Source organism: Sitophilus oryzae, unplaced genomic scaffold (assembly GCF_002938485.1).
Source record: "Sitophilus oryzae breed Bouriz unplaced genomic scaffold, Soryzae_2.0 scaffold_1177_pilon_pilon, whole genome shotgun sequence".
In the NCBI taxonomy this organism is placed as follows: domain Eukaryota; kingdom Metazoa; phylum Arthropoda; class Insecta; order Coleoptera; family Curculionidae; genus Sitophilus; species Sitophilus oryzae.
In genome coordinates, this window is record NW_022145812.1 from 406497 (window position 1) to 423326 (window position 16830).

Sequence of the window (16830 nt, forward strand, 5' to 3'; positions counted from 1 at the left end):
CAGAAACGCACTTTACTGTAAAGAAAATCTTGAAAATTAATTCGTTTCTTTTGTCTTTTAAGTATTTACAATAAAATAATTGGATCGTTCATGAAGCAGAATTAATTGCTATTGTATTTTAAGATTTTTGACATGCAATTTTCGTGCTTTGACTTTGTACTCACATACACGTTGTATTGTTTTTTATAAAGTTTTTGTAGTTAGTTTTCACGTGTATTTTAAAAGTTGATTTTTACTACTGCATTTGAGAAATGAGGATTCTTTTGATTGTTGAGCAATGTTGTAAACTTTACCATAATCCCACTTTGGTGAGTTGCATTTAATAGTATATTCAACATAAATTCAAAATGAAATGTTGAAATTTGCCACTAAGTACCTGTATAAATTATTTCGTTTTGGAATTTACCAGTAAGTTTTGGATTTGTGTAACAAAACTAATTTAAAACAATTGGCGCTGGCATTTCATCCGGCGCCCTTTTCGTCTTGGCGCCTGTGTGCACCGCACACTTCGCACACATGGGCGGCTCGGCCCTGTTTACAGAATTTCTAAGTTATTTATTATAGGAACTACGCAGCAATATCGCCAGACCCTGTATGCCAATAAAAAATACTTGCCAAGTAGACGAGTCGTGAGAATGCGCCTTTATACCTAATTGTAATTATTAATATGAGCACGAGGGAGGAGAGGGGTTAATATCATTTTTTTAATTACGTTTACGTTTATATCTAGAATAGTATGACTTCGAAAGTATATTATTTTTAGTGGACAAATTATACAAAACTTACACTTAGAACGAACTTAGCACAATTTTTTATAAAAATACTCCTTTGCATATTTGTCCCCATATTTATTGTTTCCAAATTGCACGTTTTATAAATTTGGGGGTTATATTAAATGGCGTATTACAAATCCTTAAACGGCCTCTACACTGTGCGCGAAATAGCCCGAACTATGTCGAGGTTGAATAATAAAAAGGGATATTTCGAGGAAATATCGCCTAATTTTATTTCGTCTCGGCTTATTTTCATTACACGAGGCAGTACGAAATAATCCCTTTCACTATTCGACATATTTCAGGCTATTTCGTACATACTGTAGAAAGCCTATTACAAACATATTTCTTTCCAATTCGTATTTTTCGCTTATACAAGGTTTGGCAATAGTGCGTCGGGCATCTGTAGCTCCTAGAATAAAAAAACTTGGGATTTTTTTTAAGTGCAAACCTAAAGTATGTACGGGGATATATTTCAGGGAAATATTTTAACTTCTATAGGATGGCTCAAAAAAGTGTGGGTGGATTGGGATGATTTTCTTAAAATACTACACCTTGTATATTATTGCATTTTTGGCTTCCTTTCAGATCACTACATAATCCTAAGATATGAGTAAATATACTTCGATAGTTTCAGAGATATTAATAAATAAATAAAAAATGTATATTTTTCAGTTTTTCTTATACAGATTGTTTCAAAAAACATGTGCCATCTCTCGTGGAGAGATTCCTCACGTAAAAATAAGATTTTTTTTTATATCAACATAGGTCTGATTCTGCTTTGTTTCCTAGCTATAGAGGGTGTTAAAGTCTTAATATTTTTTCGATTTATTATACTTTTCTTCCAAGTGCTTTTAGCGATTTGAATGAAATTGTGAGGGTAAAAGTTACTATAAATGCTACATATTTTAGGGCTAAAAAAGTGTTGCCATATTCACCAGCGACGTGCATATGGGTTATCACTGGAATTTTTCTAAAAAAAGCATGTACGCCAGTGACTTTTTTCCTCTTGTAAGCGAAATAGTGTAAGAAGTTTAATGCCCATTAACATTTGTCTCTTTATATTTTGTCGGTTTCGGCCTCCTTGATGAGATAAACGGAATTTTATTAATTTGCCTTGATCCAAGCCTAAGAGCAACCTTAAAATTTTTTAATATAATTAATTTGCGAAAGTTTTAAATAATTATTCGTTGATTTCTCATCAAAAAATATGAAAAAAAGTTCCTATAAACATAGTACCTGTAACTCTAAACAGGGTGTTAAACATTTTTAAAATTAGTTTTTTTTGTAATTATCTTAAATACCATTTTTTTTTAATTTGAAATTGCTGTAGGTTGGACTAATAGTAATAATAACTAATACTAATAATACTTAGTGATAACTTAGGTAAAATAAATAATTTATTAATTTCATTTTTATTTTAATTTTATTAATTGTGAATAATAAAATTGCGTTTATCTCATCAAGGAGGGCGAATTCGACATAATATCAAGAGATAATTTTTAATTCGCATTAAACGGCCTACACCAATTTTGATATCAAAAGAAAAAAAGTCAGTTCCGTACATGCTTTTTTTTTGAAAGATATTCCAGTGATAACCTACATACACGTCCCTGATGAATTTGACACGTATAGGAAATTTTACCCTCAAAATTTCATTCAAATCACTAAAACTACTTGAAAGAAAATTATAATAAATCGAAAAATTATTAAGACTTTAACACCCTGTAGTTACGAAATAAAGCAGAATCGGACCTAGGTTGATATAAAAAATAAATCTTATTTTTACGTGAGGAACCTCCCCACGAGAGATGGCACATGTTGTATATAAAAATATTAAAAATACAATGTTTATATTGACTCATTATTGGGTCAACGAAAACTAAATCTACACGTTAGTTTGTTCAGTTATAGGCATTAAGCAATCAATAGTTAATACTTTTAAAATCCATGTTAATACTTATAAAATTCTGCTCCATTTTTTCTAAAAAATAAATTCACCTATATTTGTCTAAGATTACAGAAATGTCATCAAGAAATATTCAGATTAATTTATTGCACTTCAAATCCGCAAAATATTTGATAAACATACCTATATGAATTTTTGAATTAATCAAATAAAAATAACTCCTCAATGTTTGGACAACTACAATCTATTGGAAATCAACGTACTTTATCAAAACTATTTATAAGTAGTACTTAAGGCCAATGTCAATAAATGTTTATATTTATTAGGGTTTTCACAAATTCTTATAAAAAGAATATACAGTATCAAGGATAAAGCCCGAATTATACAGAAAGGTCCACAGACTTCGAGACATAGGAAAAATTAAGTCCATTTAGCGTGTGTCGCAATTTTCACACAATGTATGGCCAATTGCACCGCGATATTTAAGGTTTTCTTAGCTTAAGTCGAGTTATAACTGTGACTTTTTCTTTAAAAACGTAATTCCTATGAAACTAAGAGAATAAAGAGTGTCCCTATTCATTTATTTATGTTTTTTATAGCAACTGTAGCGAGTATGAAAAAATCTGTGTGGTTTTCATAGAAAATAAGGGCACCTGTAATTCATTTGAGAATGTTATAAATCGCTAAAAGAGGTTTCAAATCTCTTAGATTTCTATTAATATTAAATAAATTTTATTAAAAATTGAACTAAAATTGTTAGTATCATTAAAAACAATTCAAATTCAAAAATTGTATCAGTCAAATTCCCTCATTTAACGTGAATATTAAAGTAAATATAAATATAGCTCATTATAAGCTCTACTTATCTTTAAGGAAAATTTAAATCATTGGTGCAATTGGGCCTTAATGCCATTGCATATTCATTGCGAATGAATAATAGTATTAACAATGTACCTACATTATAATAATAATAAATTTTATAACATAGTGTGCATTAACACTACTAAAACACTTTTAAATTGGTATTATATTAACAACTTTTGTTTTTTAATCCAAAAAAAATAAAAGTAACAAATTTTTCCATTAAAATATTTGTGGTCCTGAAAAGGACCTTTGTTTTCCCATGTTCGTCAAGGTAGGTAATGGGTAAACGGTAAAAAAACAGGATAATGAAATTTAATAAATTACAATTTTTTTTTCAAAAATGCCTCCCTCTTGCATTAAACAATAACCCAAACGATCATAAAATCCCCTCCTCACATTGCTCCTTAACTGTTCCAAGTTTTGAATTTCTTCATGGCCGTAAATTTTAGATTTTATGTACCCCCATAAAAAGAAATCATTCACCGAGAAGTGAGGTGACCTTGGCGGCCACAAGATGGTTCCATGCCCACTAATTAGTCTATTGCCCTATTAAGTATTGTTTAAATATTCTTGCACAATACGACCATTGTGTGCTGGACACCCATCTTATTGCCACCAAATATCACCAAATAATCGTCGAATCGCCGGTACAATTTGCTGTTGCAATAAATCAAAATATTTCGTAGTATTTAAATTGCCCCCAATAAAAAAATGGTCCAATAACGTGTTCCCTACAATACCTGCCCAAACATTTAGTTTTTATGGATATTGGGTGAGCAGATTATAAAACCTATAAAATTTTCTCTTGACCAATATCCCATTTGCGTGGAGTTTTGCCGATTTAATCAGGAAAAGGACGACTCATCAGTAAAAACAATTCTCCTAAGAAAGTAAATTCAGGCCAGTCAGTCAGGCCTTTTCGTCAAGATTTACCTTTTCCATCATTATTTCACAAAACTCCATACGGCGAAATTGATCGTCGGGGAAAATTTCATGAACCTTTTTAGCTTTTCTTGAACGATAACCATGTTTTTTGAGGACCCTTTTAACTGTTGTTGTACTTGAATTTACTGCTTCAGCAACTTGTACACGGCTTCTATTTGGATTTTCCTCAATTGCAGTGCATATTAAGACTTATGTTTCCTTACGAGAATTATCTTCAATTTTTAGTTTCATATGTATGTGGGGAGTAACGCAGCCATATTTTTCAAAATTTTCTTTTATCCTGTGAATGGAGGCTTTTGAAGGCACCGGTCTATTCTCGAAAGCTTATCTGAATCCCGTTTTTATTTCTTCAATCGACTTGTTCTGATAAATCTACTTAATTATCTGAATTTTTTCATTAACGTGATATACATCCATTTTTAAATGCAATTCAAGAATCTGAGATAAATAATTTCGAACTTCTTAGTTTAAATAAAATGAAATTAAACGTCAGTCTAACAAAAATGTCATTTTTGAAAACTTGTCAAAATTTGGACACACGACAAATGGACTTGATTTTCCTATGTCTCGAAGTCTGTGGACTTTTCTGTATATAGAAATTATTTTAATTATTTGATTTAGTAGAATAACTTTGGGTAACAGTTACATATACGGTTTTCGGCTATTTTTGTATTGGAAAAAAAATTCTATGCTCACATTCTATTAACCTTAGAGATTGCAAATATGCTGGGGGAGAAGAGAAATTGTATTTCTTTAAGTATTTTTTCAACCAAACAAACTGAGCGAATAGGGGTGCTGGTAAAACATGACATACAAATATAGAAAAATCGCATTTTCCATTTAAAAAAATTTAGAAATTATAGATTATGCACGGAATTTCAAAATATTTTAGTTTAATATTTGACACATATTTGACGTTATGAGAACTTTAACACTTGATTTGACATGACACCGACAGAAGGGAAAGTAATCTTGACAGTCCCACTGAATTTCCTATAAAATTTTTATATCTGTAGCCAAAATCAAACTAAATTAAATAAAACAAACATTGAAAAATATAATAATAATATTCTATAAAATGAAGCGTCTATTCTAATGCTGTTGAGGCAAACATAAAGAGCTTGAGTTGAGGAAAAATGCAATTTTGTTAAAACAAAGAATCAAACCAAACAAGACCAACCCAATCTAAACCAAACCAACCAAGACAATACCAACCAAAACCAAACCAACCAAAACGCTCAGTGTGTTTTCATTGCTAGAGCTATAACTAAGAAATTCTCTATACCGCTGGTGGCGATTTAAAAAAAGGATGCATGAAATTCCGGACAATTTACTAGCTGATTTGGCAACTATGCATCAATTCACAATGTTTGTCAAAATTCAACCTTCACTACCGTCAACATATCCTTCAATGTAACCTGCCAATGATTTCTGAATAAAACAGTTTTTCATAGATTTTTTGAAGAAATTTTACATTAAAAGCTTAATTAAAGGATTGTAAAATGGTTACGTTATGAGTATCTTTAATCAGAATATTGTTTTTACCCCACCCAGTACCCCTATTTGCTCCCCGGTCCCGTAAGTTTGTTTGGTTGAAAAAATACTTAAAGAAACACAATTTCTCTTCTCCCCCAGCATATTTGCAATCTCTAAGGACAATAGAATGTGAGTATCTAAAAAATTTCTTATATAATCCAAAAATAGCCGAAAACTCTATATGCAGCAATTACCTAACTTTGATTATGGATTAGCTTTTGATTTGCATCAAAATAAAAGCTAGGAAAATTACATAAAAATATACCCTGTTAGTTCGGATATTCGCCATGAATAAAATGTCGAATATTTTCTGATATTTCAGTAACTTGATGTAAAAAAGTTGTTTATTTTGTTTGTTTTTATTTATTTCTAATTCAACGTAAGTAAGTATACCAAATTTTAGCACTCTAAATAGCTCGCAAAAATATCTGATGGTAGTTTGTTTGTCAAAAATTTACTTAAATTTATTGAATAAATTAATTTAAGGAAAACGTAAATTTAGATCTAAATAAATATTGACTGAAGCTATGTAAAATACGAATAACTCTTCCATTATCGAGGTGGGACTCATTTTATAATTAGCAATATTTGTGTGAATTATGACAAAAACAACCAAAACTATATGTACGAGGTAAAATTAACTAGTGGAATTTTTTTTAAGATTATTTGCATCATAGTAGGTACTTACTTTCTGCTTTAAAAGTAGTTTGACAAACTTTGGGAAGTTCTTGCTGGCATTATTTAGAAAACAAATTATTATATGGACAATCCCTAGTGGTATTTTTCATAATAGAGAGGGTGAATTTATTTTAGACATTCTCTATGGGAATCTGGGACACTAATGAAGCTAGAGAGTCGGTCAAATAGAGAAAGAATTACAATTTTATAAGGTCAAATTTGCGCTTTTAGGATTTTTGAAAACTGTTATAGCTTACTAGATATTTCGAGATAAAAACATATTTCTGCTATTTTAAAAATATTCCCTAATATCGTTATAATCGAGTTTAGACAAAAAGTTTCCAGATTAAAGGCGTAGATAATCACAACTTAATGAGATTGCGTCCACTACATAACTACACGTCCACTACAAAGCGAAATGACTATATAACATGCTTGTGTTGCAGCAATCAAAAGTAGGCGTTACTTAATCAATTTCAGCACTGATTGAAGTCTTGTGGTGTGTAATTACATAATGGCAACAAATACAGACACTACAGTGAATATGAACGAAGCAAGAGAACCACTGTGTCAAACAAACAAAATAGTGAGTATGGGGCTTTAGTATTTTTAATTAAAAATAAAATTTTATCCTCCAATTATACTACTACCATATCCATATAAAGATGCAATTTGAGAGTTTTTGCTTGGATTCGGTTGTTGTTATTTTAATAGGGAATATGAGTGTTGGGGATTTGTTTTTAAATTCGCGTTAATTGTTAAGCAACCAGTAAACTATAGAATATGTATCTATTTTGCATAACCAAAATTGTCACTCTAAATTTTATAACCAAATCGTTATAGTCTGTCCAACGAGAAGATCCTTGACAGTGATAGATGTGTCTGTCATTTTAATTTCAAAGTAGTTTATTTTATTTTACAAAGAAATAAGTTGGTACAACTGGAACGCATAGCAGTAAATATTTAAAATTTGATTGACAAGATGACAAGTGATTACTTCAAAATATTGTGAAAAAAACTGTATGAAACTGAAAAAATGTAATCGAGTTATTTTATTTAATAAAAACGGTATGTGTTAATACAAAACAAACAAGACAAGACACTACATACCAAAAAAAAAATATAAAAAGAACTATTATTTACTTACAAGCTTTATGAAACTACCCGCATTTTGTAATATTCCACAGGAATAAATAAAACAACATAGGTAAATAAAACAAACTATTTTATTAATAATAACACCTACCAAATTTTTATACCTTAAAGGTTGATTAATTAACTTTAATCTTAATTTTTTAAACCAGTACCTTTTTGACATTATTTTTCTGCAGTACTAAAATCCATTATTTACCTATCGTGTGATGTCGATATTTTATAGCTACTCCAGTTTTTAGTATGTGTTTAGTTTGATCCTTCTACCATATACGAGATGCACTTATCTACGACGAAATTGTATACAAACTTTATCGATGGCAACTTCATTGGTGTATAAGACTTTCTGCCTGGGCAGCGAGTATTAACCATAAACTGTGCTCTGGGTGTACAGTTAATTTTCACTCGATTTTTCCTCCACTTGACTTCAAAAGACACAAAACACACGTAATAATACGAATCAAAATGCATCATCTTCCAAAACGCAGGGTATTTAACAAAAACAAAAGTTGACACAAAATTATAACCTATAATCTGGCAAGACTTTGACAAGCGTCAAAAATTACAAAAATCTAAAGGCGAGTTTATACGCATCGGCGTCCGTTTGTCGTTCATCATTCCGCCAAACCAATAAAATTGAAATACGATCTGTCATTTTTTAAATAAACCAATAAAACTGGTTAAAAACAACAAGACACGACGCATGACGGATTTATATTTAAACCCATCCATAGATAACTTAAAAATATTTAGAAACTTTTTTTAGTAAAATAAATAGATTGGTATGGGACGTCATCTGCTTTTCTTCTGTCATCGTCTGTCGAAATCTTACCTGAGAAAAAAAACAGAGTATACTCTAAATCGATGTCTTTTTTAGACAGATGTCGCTTGTCTTGTCATTATAATTCTGTTAAACTGTCGTTTAAAAAAGTTTATTTTAAAATAAAATTATAATCAAGCACAATTATTTATCTCCATCATTTACCGGATTAATGATACAGAAAGTACAATTCAATTTCAAATATAATTTGGTCCTTGGCGCCGGATGAATGGAGATAAATTGGTAAACAGAGAAAGCACATGGAAAACAAAAAGCATTTTTTGTAATCGTTGAAGCATCTAGGCAGTTCAGGCATTGTTTGGATCCCGAAGATGAAAAGGGCTATTCCAAACCCATAACCATTGAAGAGCAAGGCAGTCGGGCAATTTTGGACCACGAAAACAAAAGGGTCGATTCCAAACCTCCCAAAACTTTCCTGTCAGTATCTGTCCTTGCCTCAAATCACCTATATTTTATTAATTTCATTTTTTTTCATTTTGAACAATAGCGAAAGTAATCGCAAAGAGAGACGCTATCGATAGAAAACTAAGAAGGATTACTATGTTGATGAGTTGGATATGGATCACTTAACTCCTCAAATCATTTCTGAACTGCATATTAGACACGAAAAAACTTTATCAATGTTTGAAGAATTTGAACAGGCTCAATTGGAAGTCGAAACACAAGATATGACTAAATTTTTAAATAAACGGTGTGAAATTTTAGAACATTTAGCACATAGCTCAAAGGTAGATAAGGAATAATGATCGGATAAATACAATATTTCTAAATTTAAAAATAAAGTAATTTTATCACAAGTTTGTAGTACTAGGACAATTTCATGTTTTCATTGTAAAGAGGAACATGCTCTTTATAACTGTCCGTCGTTTCTGCAATTAGATACTAAAGAAAGATCAATAGACTAAAAGAATTAAAATTATGTTTAAATTCTTTGAGATCTGGACATAGATGCGATTAATGCCAGTCAACAAGTAAATGAAGAAAGTACAAGTCTCACAACACGCTATTACATTTTGAAAGAGCATTAGCAGAAGTAGTAAGTAATAGCTCGGGGAATATACCAATTGAACCTATAGTAGCTGGTTGTGCTTTAAAATCAGTTTGTTCAGTACAAGAGAAATTAAACACAAATTTGAGCAGTCAGGTACTTTTACCAACCGATAACACTTTTGTATCATGTCGAGCACTTTTAGATAGTGGGTAACAAAGTAACTTTATTTCTAATTCCTTATGTGAACAATTAGATTTAAAGAGCATTAAAACAAATCATTTAGTTACAGGGCTAGGTAAAATATCAACTTCAATAAACAGATTAGTAGATGTGAACATAAAGTCATGTTACAACAATTTTTCATTAAGCGTCAAGTATTTAGTGAAAAAAAAATATTACAGAAAACTTACCTACAGTATCATTTGATAATTAAATAATTCACCATTCAGGATCATTAAATTTAAATCATCAAATACAGTTAGCTGATCCAACATTTGATCAAGGTGGAAAAATAGATTTATTATTAGGGTCATCTGTGTTTTGATCTATTTTGTGACCTGGTTAAGAAAGACTTAGAAGACAATTTGCCAGTTTTACAAAATTCACAATTTGGCTGGATAATAGCAGGCTCTTTTGAAGGTAACCAGACAAATAATTCAAGTAAATTGTTGTACAGTTAGCATAGATCAGCAAAAGAGTCTACAGAATTTTTGGAAATTAGAAGAGGCAGAATATAAAGATAAAATTTTATCAAAGGATGAACAATTTTGTGAAGACCGTTTTGCTAAAACTACTAATTATTTAGATAGTTCGGAAGAAACAGCAATAAATCGATTTCATTCGATGGAAAGAAAATTAATTAGGGATCATAATCTGATAACAGAATACATATTAATTATTTTTGTAATTATTTTATGGCTGATTATTTAAAGTTAGGTCACATGTCTGAGTTTAAACCAGATCCTAATGAAATACTTATATCTTACTATTTACCTCATCACGCGGTAGTACAATCTACAAAATGTCTTACAACAAAGGTTAAGGTTGCATCTGATGCATCAGCAAAAACAGACAGTGGTTTATCATTTAAAGATGTACAATATGTTGGACTAACTTTACAAGATCACATTTTTTCGATTCTTCTTCATTTTAGAAAATATAAATATTTCTTAAGTGCTGATATTTCTAAAATATATAGAAATATTTAAATTGGACCAACACAAAAACCCTTACAACGAATATTTTGACGTTACACTCCGGAAGACTGTTATATACATACTGTTACATATGGGACGGCAGCAGCGCCTTATTTAGCAATTAAATGTCTGTATTAGTTAGGTTGCAATCATGAACATGAGTTTCCGTTAGCAAGTAAATCTGACTTTTACATAGATGATTTGTTGACTGGCATCAGAAATTTAACTATTTAGAAACAAATTTCTTACATTTTGAAAAGAGGAGATTTTGAACGACGTAAGTGATTATGCAAAGACGAAACCATACTAAAACAACTCAATATTAGCAATGTATTAGATGTTAGTGTTTCAGAATTTAGCGAGAACGCATGTAATAAAACACTAGGCATTTTTTGGAATGCGTATAATGATAGTATTCAGTATTTTTCTAATATAGTACCACATAAGGGCAATATAACTAAAACTAAACGAGTAATTTTATCACAAATCTTTGAAATTTATATGATCTTCCGGGATTATTGAGCCCAATAAACATAATAGCAAAAATTTAAGCTTACGTTTGGATGGGATGATAATGTGCCAAACATGATTTATGCTAGATGAACACAACTGTCAATTGATTTATGATAATATTAAAATACCGAAGCATGTTATGTATTCCAATTGTTATATTATAGAACTACATAGATTCTCAGACGCTTCAGAATGAGCGTACGGAGCATGTGTGTATATTTGTTGCACTAATAACTCTGGTTTAGTAACTACTAATTTATTTTGTGCAAAATCTAAGGTGGCTCCAACAAAACAAGTATCACTACCACGACTAAAGCTTTGCGGAGCACTTTTATTAGCACGATTGATCAGAAAGGTATAAATATCGGTAAATTTAGAAGTAGACGCTTAGAGTATTTATGGATAGACTCAACCATAACCTTAACTTGGATTAAAGGTGAGTCGACAAAATGGAAATCATTTGTTTGGTTAGTTAGTTAAATTCAGTCGTTAACAAATACAAAAGATTGGTACCATGTGAGATCTGAGGACAATCCTGCGGACATTTTATCAAGAAAAACTACTGCCAATAATTTAAAACACTTGAATATTTGGTGAAGGGACCCAGATCATCATTATTAGTTGCATTTATCGCAATTTTGAAAATATGTATCGCAAGACGTGGTCAACATTCAAATATATTTTATTACAATGGTCTTAACTTTATGGGGGAAACAATGAACTACAGAAACTAACTAAATTATTGGAAGCTGAATCAAATTCAATAAAAGATCATTTATCTGTTGATAATATTACTTCGCATTCTAATTCGCCTAAATCTCCAAATTTCGGAGGCCTTTGGGAGGCCGGTATGAAATCTTCTAACTCACATTTAAAGAGAGTTTTAGGGACTACAAATTTAACTTACGAAAAGTTTGTCACTGTTCTAAACCAGAATCCATCCTAAATTCACGTCCTCTTTATCCTAAATCTTCCGAACCCAATGATTCCATGGCATTGATACTAGGACATTTCTTAATTGATCGTCTTTTAACTGCCTTACCCGAAGCCGATTTGACTAATTTTGAAGTTAACAGATTGAGACAGTATCAAAGAATTCCAGCATTTCTAGAAAAGTTGGAGTCAAGAATTTCTGCCAGAACTATACAAACACGTGCCAAATGGGGAAAACCGTTGTCTGTCAATATTAGACCTCGTACTGATTAAAAACGAGAATGCTCCTACTTTGTGTTGGCAACTTGGAAGAATAATAGAAGTTCATCCAGGATCTGATGGACCGTTCGAGTTGTCACGTTGAAGACTCAGAAGGGAGATTTGATACGTGCAGTCAGATATGTCTATTACCTCAAGAAGACAAGGAGGAAGAATGAAGAGGCCAAACTACTCTACGACAATGTGCTGTGGTGAAGGGTGTTGCCTTCAAGGTGGGCGGCATGTTGGAAATTTATTTTTAAATTAATATTAATCGTTAGGCAACCAGTAAACTATAGAATATATTAGAGAACGTTTAGTTATAGAATATGTATTTCTTTTACATAACCAAAATTGTCACTGTCACAAATTTTATAACCAAATTGTTACTCTAAATCGCTGTCTTTTTTGGACAGATGTCACTTGTTTTATCATTATAATTCATTATTATATGGGAAACTGAAATTGAGATCTTTGAAAGGACTTTTTTACCGCAACCAGTTATACACAAATTTATTAGTTCTGTGACGAACCACCGGTCGCGCTTAAGGCGAAAATATTTAGGCAGTTCAAATCAAATCAAGTCAGTTCTAATCAAATAATATGGACCGTCAAAAATCGAAAAAAGTTTTACTGGAATTTTAGTTATTTTTTAAACTTTTTATTAAAAACAATGATGGAATCAGGCCGTAAACCCTTTCATAAGTATGTTGTTCCGATGCCGGATTTGTTTTCCAAAAGACATACATTCTCGAAGAACGATCCTACATTATTTTAAAAGTGATATCAAGTGCGAAACCTTAAAATGGAAAATACAACACAGCAAGATATTTAAAAGATTTATAGAGTTTGTGATTTACATTTTTGTAATCAAGATCGTACCTGGAATAAAAAGAGGTTTAGAAGTTAATTGTAAATTTTTTATATACAACAGTTCATATAGATAAGTATATGTATTTAGTTAAATAAAGAACGTTTTCAGATATTTTGATCTAATAAAATTAAAATAATCTTTTAGATGATCAACCTACTGGTAATTTGGTGCACGGTGATGTCGATCCAGGTATAAACCCTGTATTTAAAGACAAACATTTGTTGTAGAACTTGTTGGTGGACCACTCTCTCGTTGGTATTAGACATGTACTTTTACCTGAGATAAAAGCAGTAGCTGAAAAGGGTAGGTACCTACACCGTAGACCAAATTAATGTTGCAAAATATTCAGTAATGAAGATGAACATTATTTTAAAAAATATATCATATCAACTTTATAACAAAAAATATTTTAATTGAACTGTAAATAAACAAGTTATGGCACTGGCGACTTTAATTTGGCAGAGAGTGATTCAATTATTAGATATTCCAAAGTTTTATTAAAATTATCGTTTTAGATTTTTTAAATTGTATCTATCATTTTAGAGAAAGGATCTTCCAGAGTGCAGATGATGCAGTTTTTGTGAGTGAGGTATAAGATCTGTCTCTTGTAAGACCTCTTTTAAGAATTTAACCCAGGCAGTTGTTTACAACCAAGTTAGGTAAGAATTAAAAAATATAATAAGTGGAGCATACTACTCAGAAATGTAAATTTCCTTCATTAGCAATTGTTTTTGAATCCTACTTTTATAAGGCATATAAACTCCATAATTATTTCTTATGAAAAATAATGCTTGTGTTAACTTAAAGACTAAGATAAAAAGTTCATAGCCAATTTCTGTTGAGATTTAGAGCCCTTCAATGGCATCAACTTTTAATTTTTTCCTCCTATAAACCATACTCGAGGTTTTTTTGATGTGTCACATAATTATACATATTTATTTGTTTCAGATCTCAAGCATAGCAAAGGAATCGTACAACCTGTGAATTCAGTTTAATTACTGAGATCAAGGATGATGAAACATTCATTATGATTATACAGAGCTACAAAGAGTTATGTTGAGAATCCAAATTATCATAATGAATTGAGACGAGACAACACCTGGGTGGAAATTGAGAAAAAATGCAGACAAAAGGCATTTTTATATTATCGTTATGAATCCATTGTTTTTATCAAATCGTCACATAGATAATATTTCTCTACGCATAATACTAAAATTAAAAAGGTCAGGTTAAAACAATTTTAATTATCCATAGCGTGCGAAAAACAGTGCTTCGCATGGCTTCGGCTTCGGCGCGCTTCGCTCAAGTGCTCATCATGCTTTAAACTTTTGCGAAGCGCCAAAATGTCATTGGATTAATTGCGTGTATTTTGATTCTTCGCGTTACTTCGCTTTAATCCGTGGGTCTGCATTTTTATACATAGATACCATTGATCCAATTCACATTTTTTCGCCACGCATCGAATAAGTTCGCGACAAAACTTTGTTAGTTGCATTTTATATTATTTAATGCTATTGTATTGATTTACAATTATTATTGTATTTATATGAACAAGTTAAGTATAGCAGTGCCGTGCGAGCCTTCGTCTGAAGAAGAAATTTTATTTATTGTATAATTTGTATTATTTACTTTTTTTAATAAAGTTATTACTAATAATAATTATTCAACATATCCACACACATACACACACACACACACACAGTTAATTATTCTTATTTTATTAACTATAGCTGTTTTTTCTCTCTATTTCATATTTTTTGATGAGGATAAGTTAATTCTAAATGAAACGTCACCTGTTTGAGAACAATACGATATAATGGAGCGATGTCGCATTTAGAGTAACTTATTCTTATTAAAAAATAGGAAATAGAAGAAAAATCATCTATTTTCTGTACAAAAATTACGTTCCAAAAATTGATAATAGATGGCGCTAGAGTGGACGCAACAATATAGTTACATGTAGTTAAAATGTAAAGTTTCCTGTAAAATAAAATAAAATTGTATCATAAGTTGTGTAACGACCCGATGCATGGCGCCACTGAATTCTCCAACAGACGGTATCATTTCAGTTTCCTATATATTTTAGTTTGTATATGTCATTATTCATTATTCGATTTTTGAGATTGTAGTTTAAAAAAGTTTATCTTAAAATAAAATTGTAATCAAGCACAATAATTTATCTCCATCATTTACCTGATTAATAATACAGGATCTACAGTTCAATTACAATCAGTAAATTTTTATAACCTATATACAGCAGTAAAATTTCTACTACTAGAAATAATATAATACACAAACTTTGCGGTACTACTTGGGGCGCAAACGCATCCACTCTTAAAACATCAGCTCTCAGCCTAGTTTACTCAGTTGCTGAATATTGCGCCCCAGTTTGGCTAAACAGCTGCCATCTAAAGATAATTGACACCAAACTTAATGAGACTATGAGAATAGTCAGCGGCTGTTTAAAAAGCACACCTCTACCTTGGCTGCCCACTCTGAGTCATATTGCACCTCCCAGTATTCGAAGACAGGAAAGACTCGTTAAGGAATATCAGAAAATATTATCAAATCCCCATCTTCCAGTCCACAATGACTTGCCAGATGCCTGTCTGCGAAGACTGAAGTCTAGATCCCCCAAGGCCTCGTATGCCCCCCCCCCCTTAAGCTGAATATCGATAAAACTAAAATCATGTGCACTCCCCCGGAAGATCACAACTATGCTATAAAAATCGGAGATGAACTGTTGGAATATGTAGCGGAATTCAATTACCTCGGCAGTTTGATTTCGGAAAGGGCCAATATCGACTCTGAAATTCAGCACAGGGTTAGCAGCGCCTCAAGAGCATTCTGGAAATTAAAAGACAGGGTTTTCTACAATCATGACTTGCGCACAAAAACGAAACTTGCGGTGTACCGAGCGATAATAATTCCCACCATGTTATATGGAAGCGAAACTTGGGTGCCGTACCGCCGACACATGAACGCATTAAATAAGTTGCAACAGAGACATCTTAGACAACTCTTAAGAATAAAATGGTTCCAGCACGTCTCAAACGTAACGATCCTTGAAAACGCTAACTGCGAGAGTATTGTAGCCATGATTACAAAGTCCCGCTTAAGATGGGCTGGTCACGTATGCAGAATGCAAGAAAACCGCATACCAAAAACTCTGCTTTACGGTGAGCTTGTAGACGGTAAGAGGAGGCCGGGTGGACAACTCAAAAGGTTCAAGAATATTTTCCACGAAAACTTAAAGGGAATTAACAAGCAGAATGAGTGGGAAGAGGCAGCTCACAATAGAACGGAATGGAGAAAAATTGTAAAGTCAGTTAAGAGCGACAACCAAAAAGTAAAAGAGGAACAAAGC

General features: G+C 31.6%; 1 long non-coding RNA gene across 1 annotated transcript; it reads left to right on the plus strand.

Moving 5' to 3' along the window:
* Positions 1 to 13549: 13549 nt before the first annotated feature.
* On the plus strand, positions 13550 to 16109 carry LOC115889755. The gene is made up of 3 exons (XR_004051501.1): positions 13550 to 13766; positions 14007 to 14122; positions 14412 to 16109. It is a non-coding gene; the product is annotated as an uncharacterized LOC115889755 (long non-coding RNA).
* The last annotated feature ends 721 nt before the right edge of the window (positions 16110 to 16830 follow it).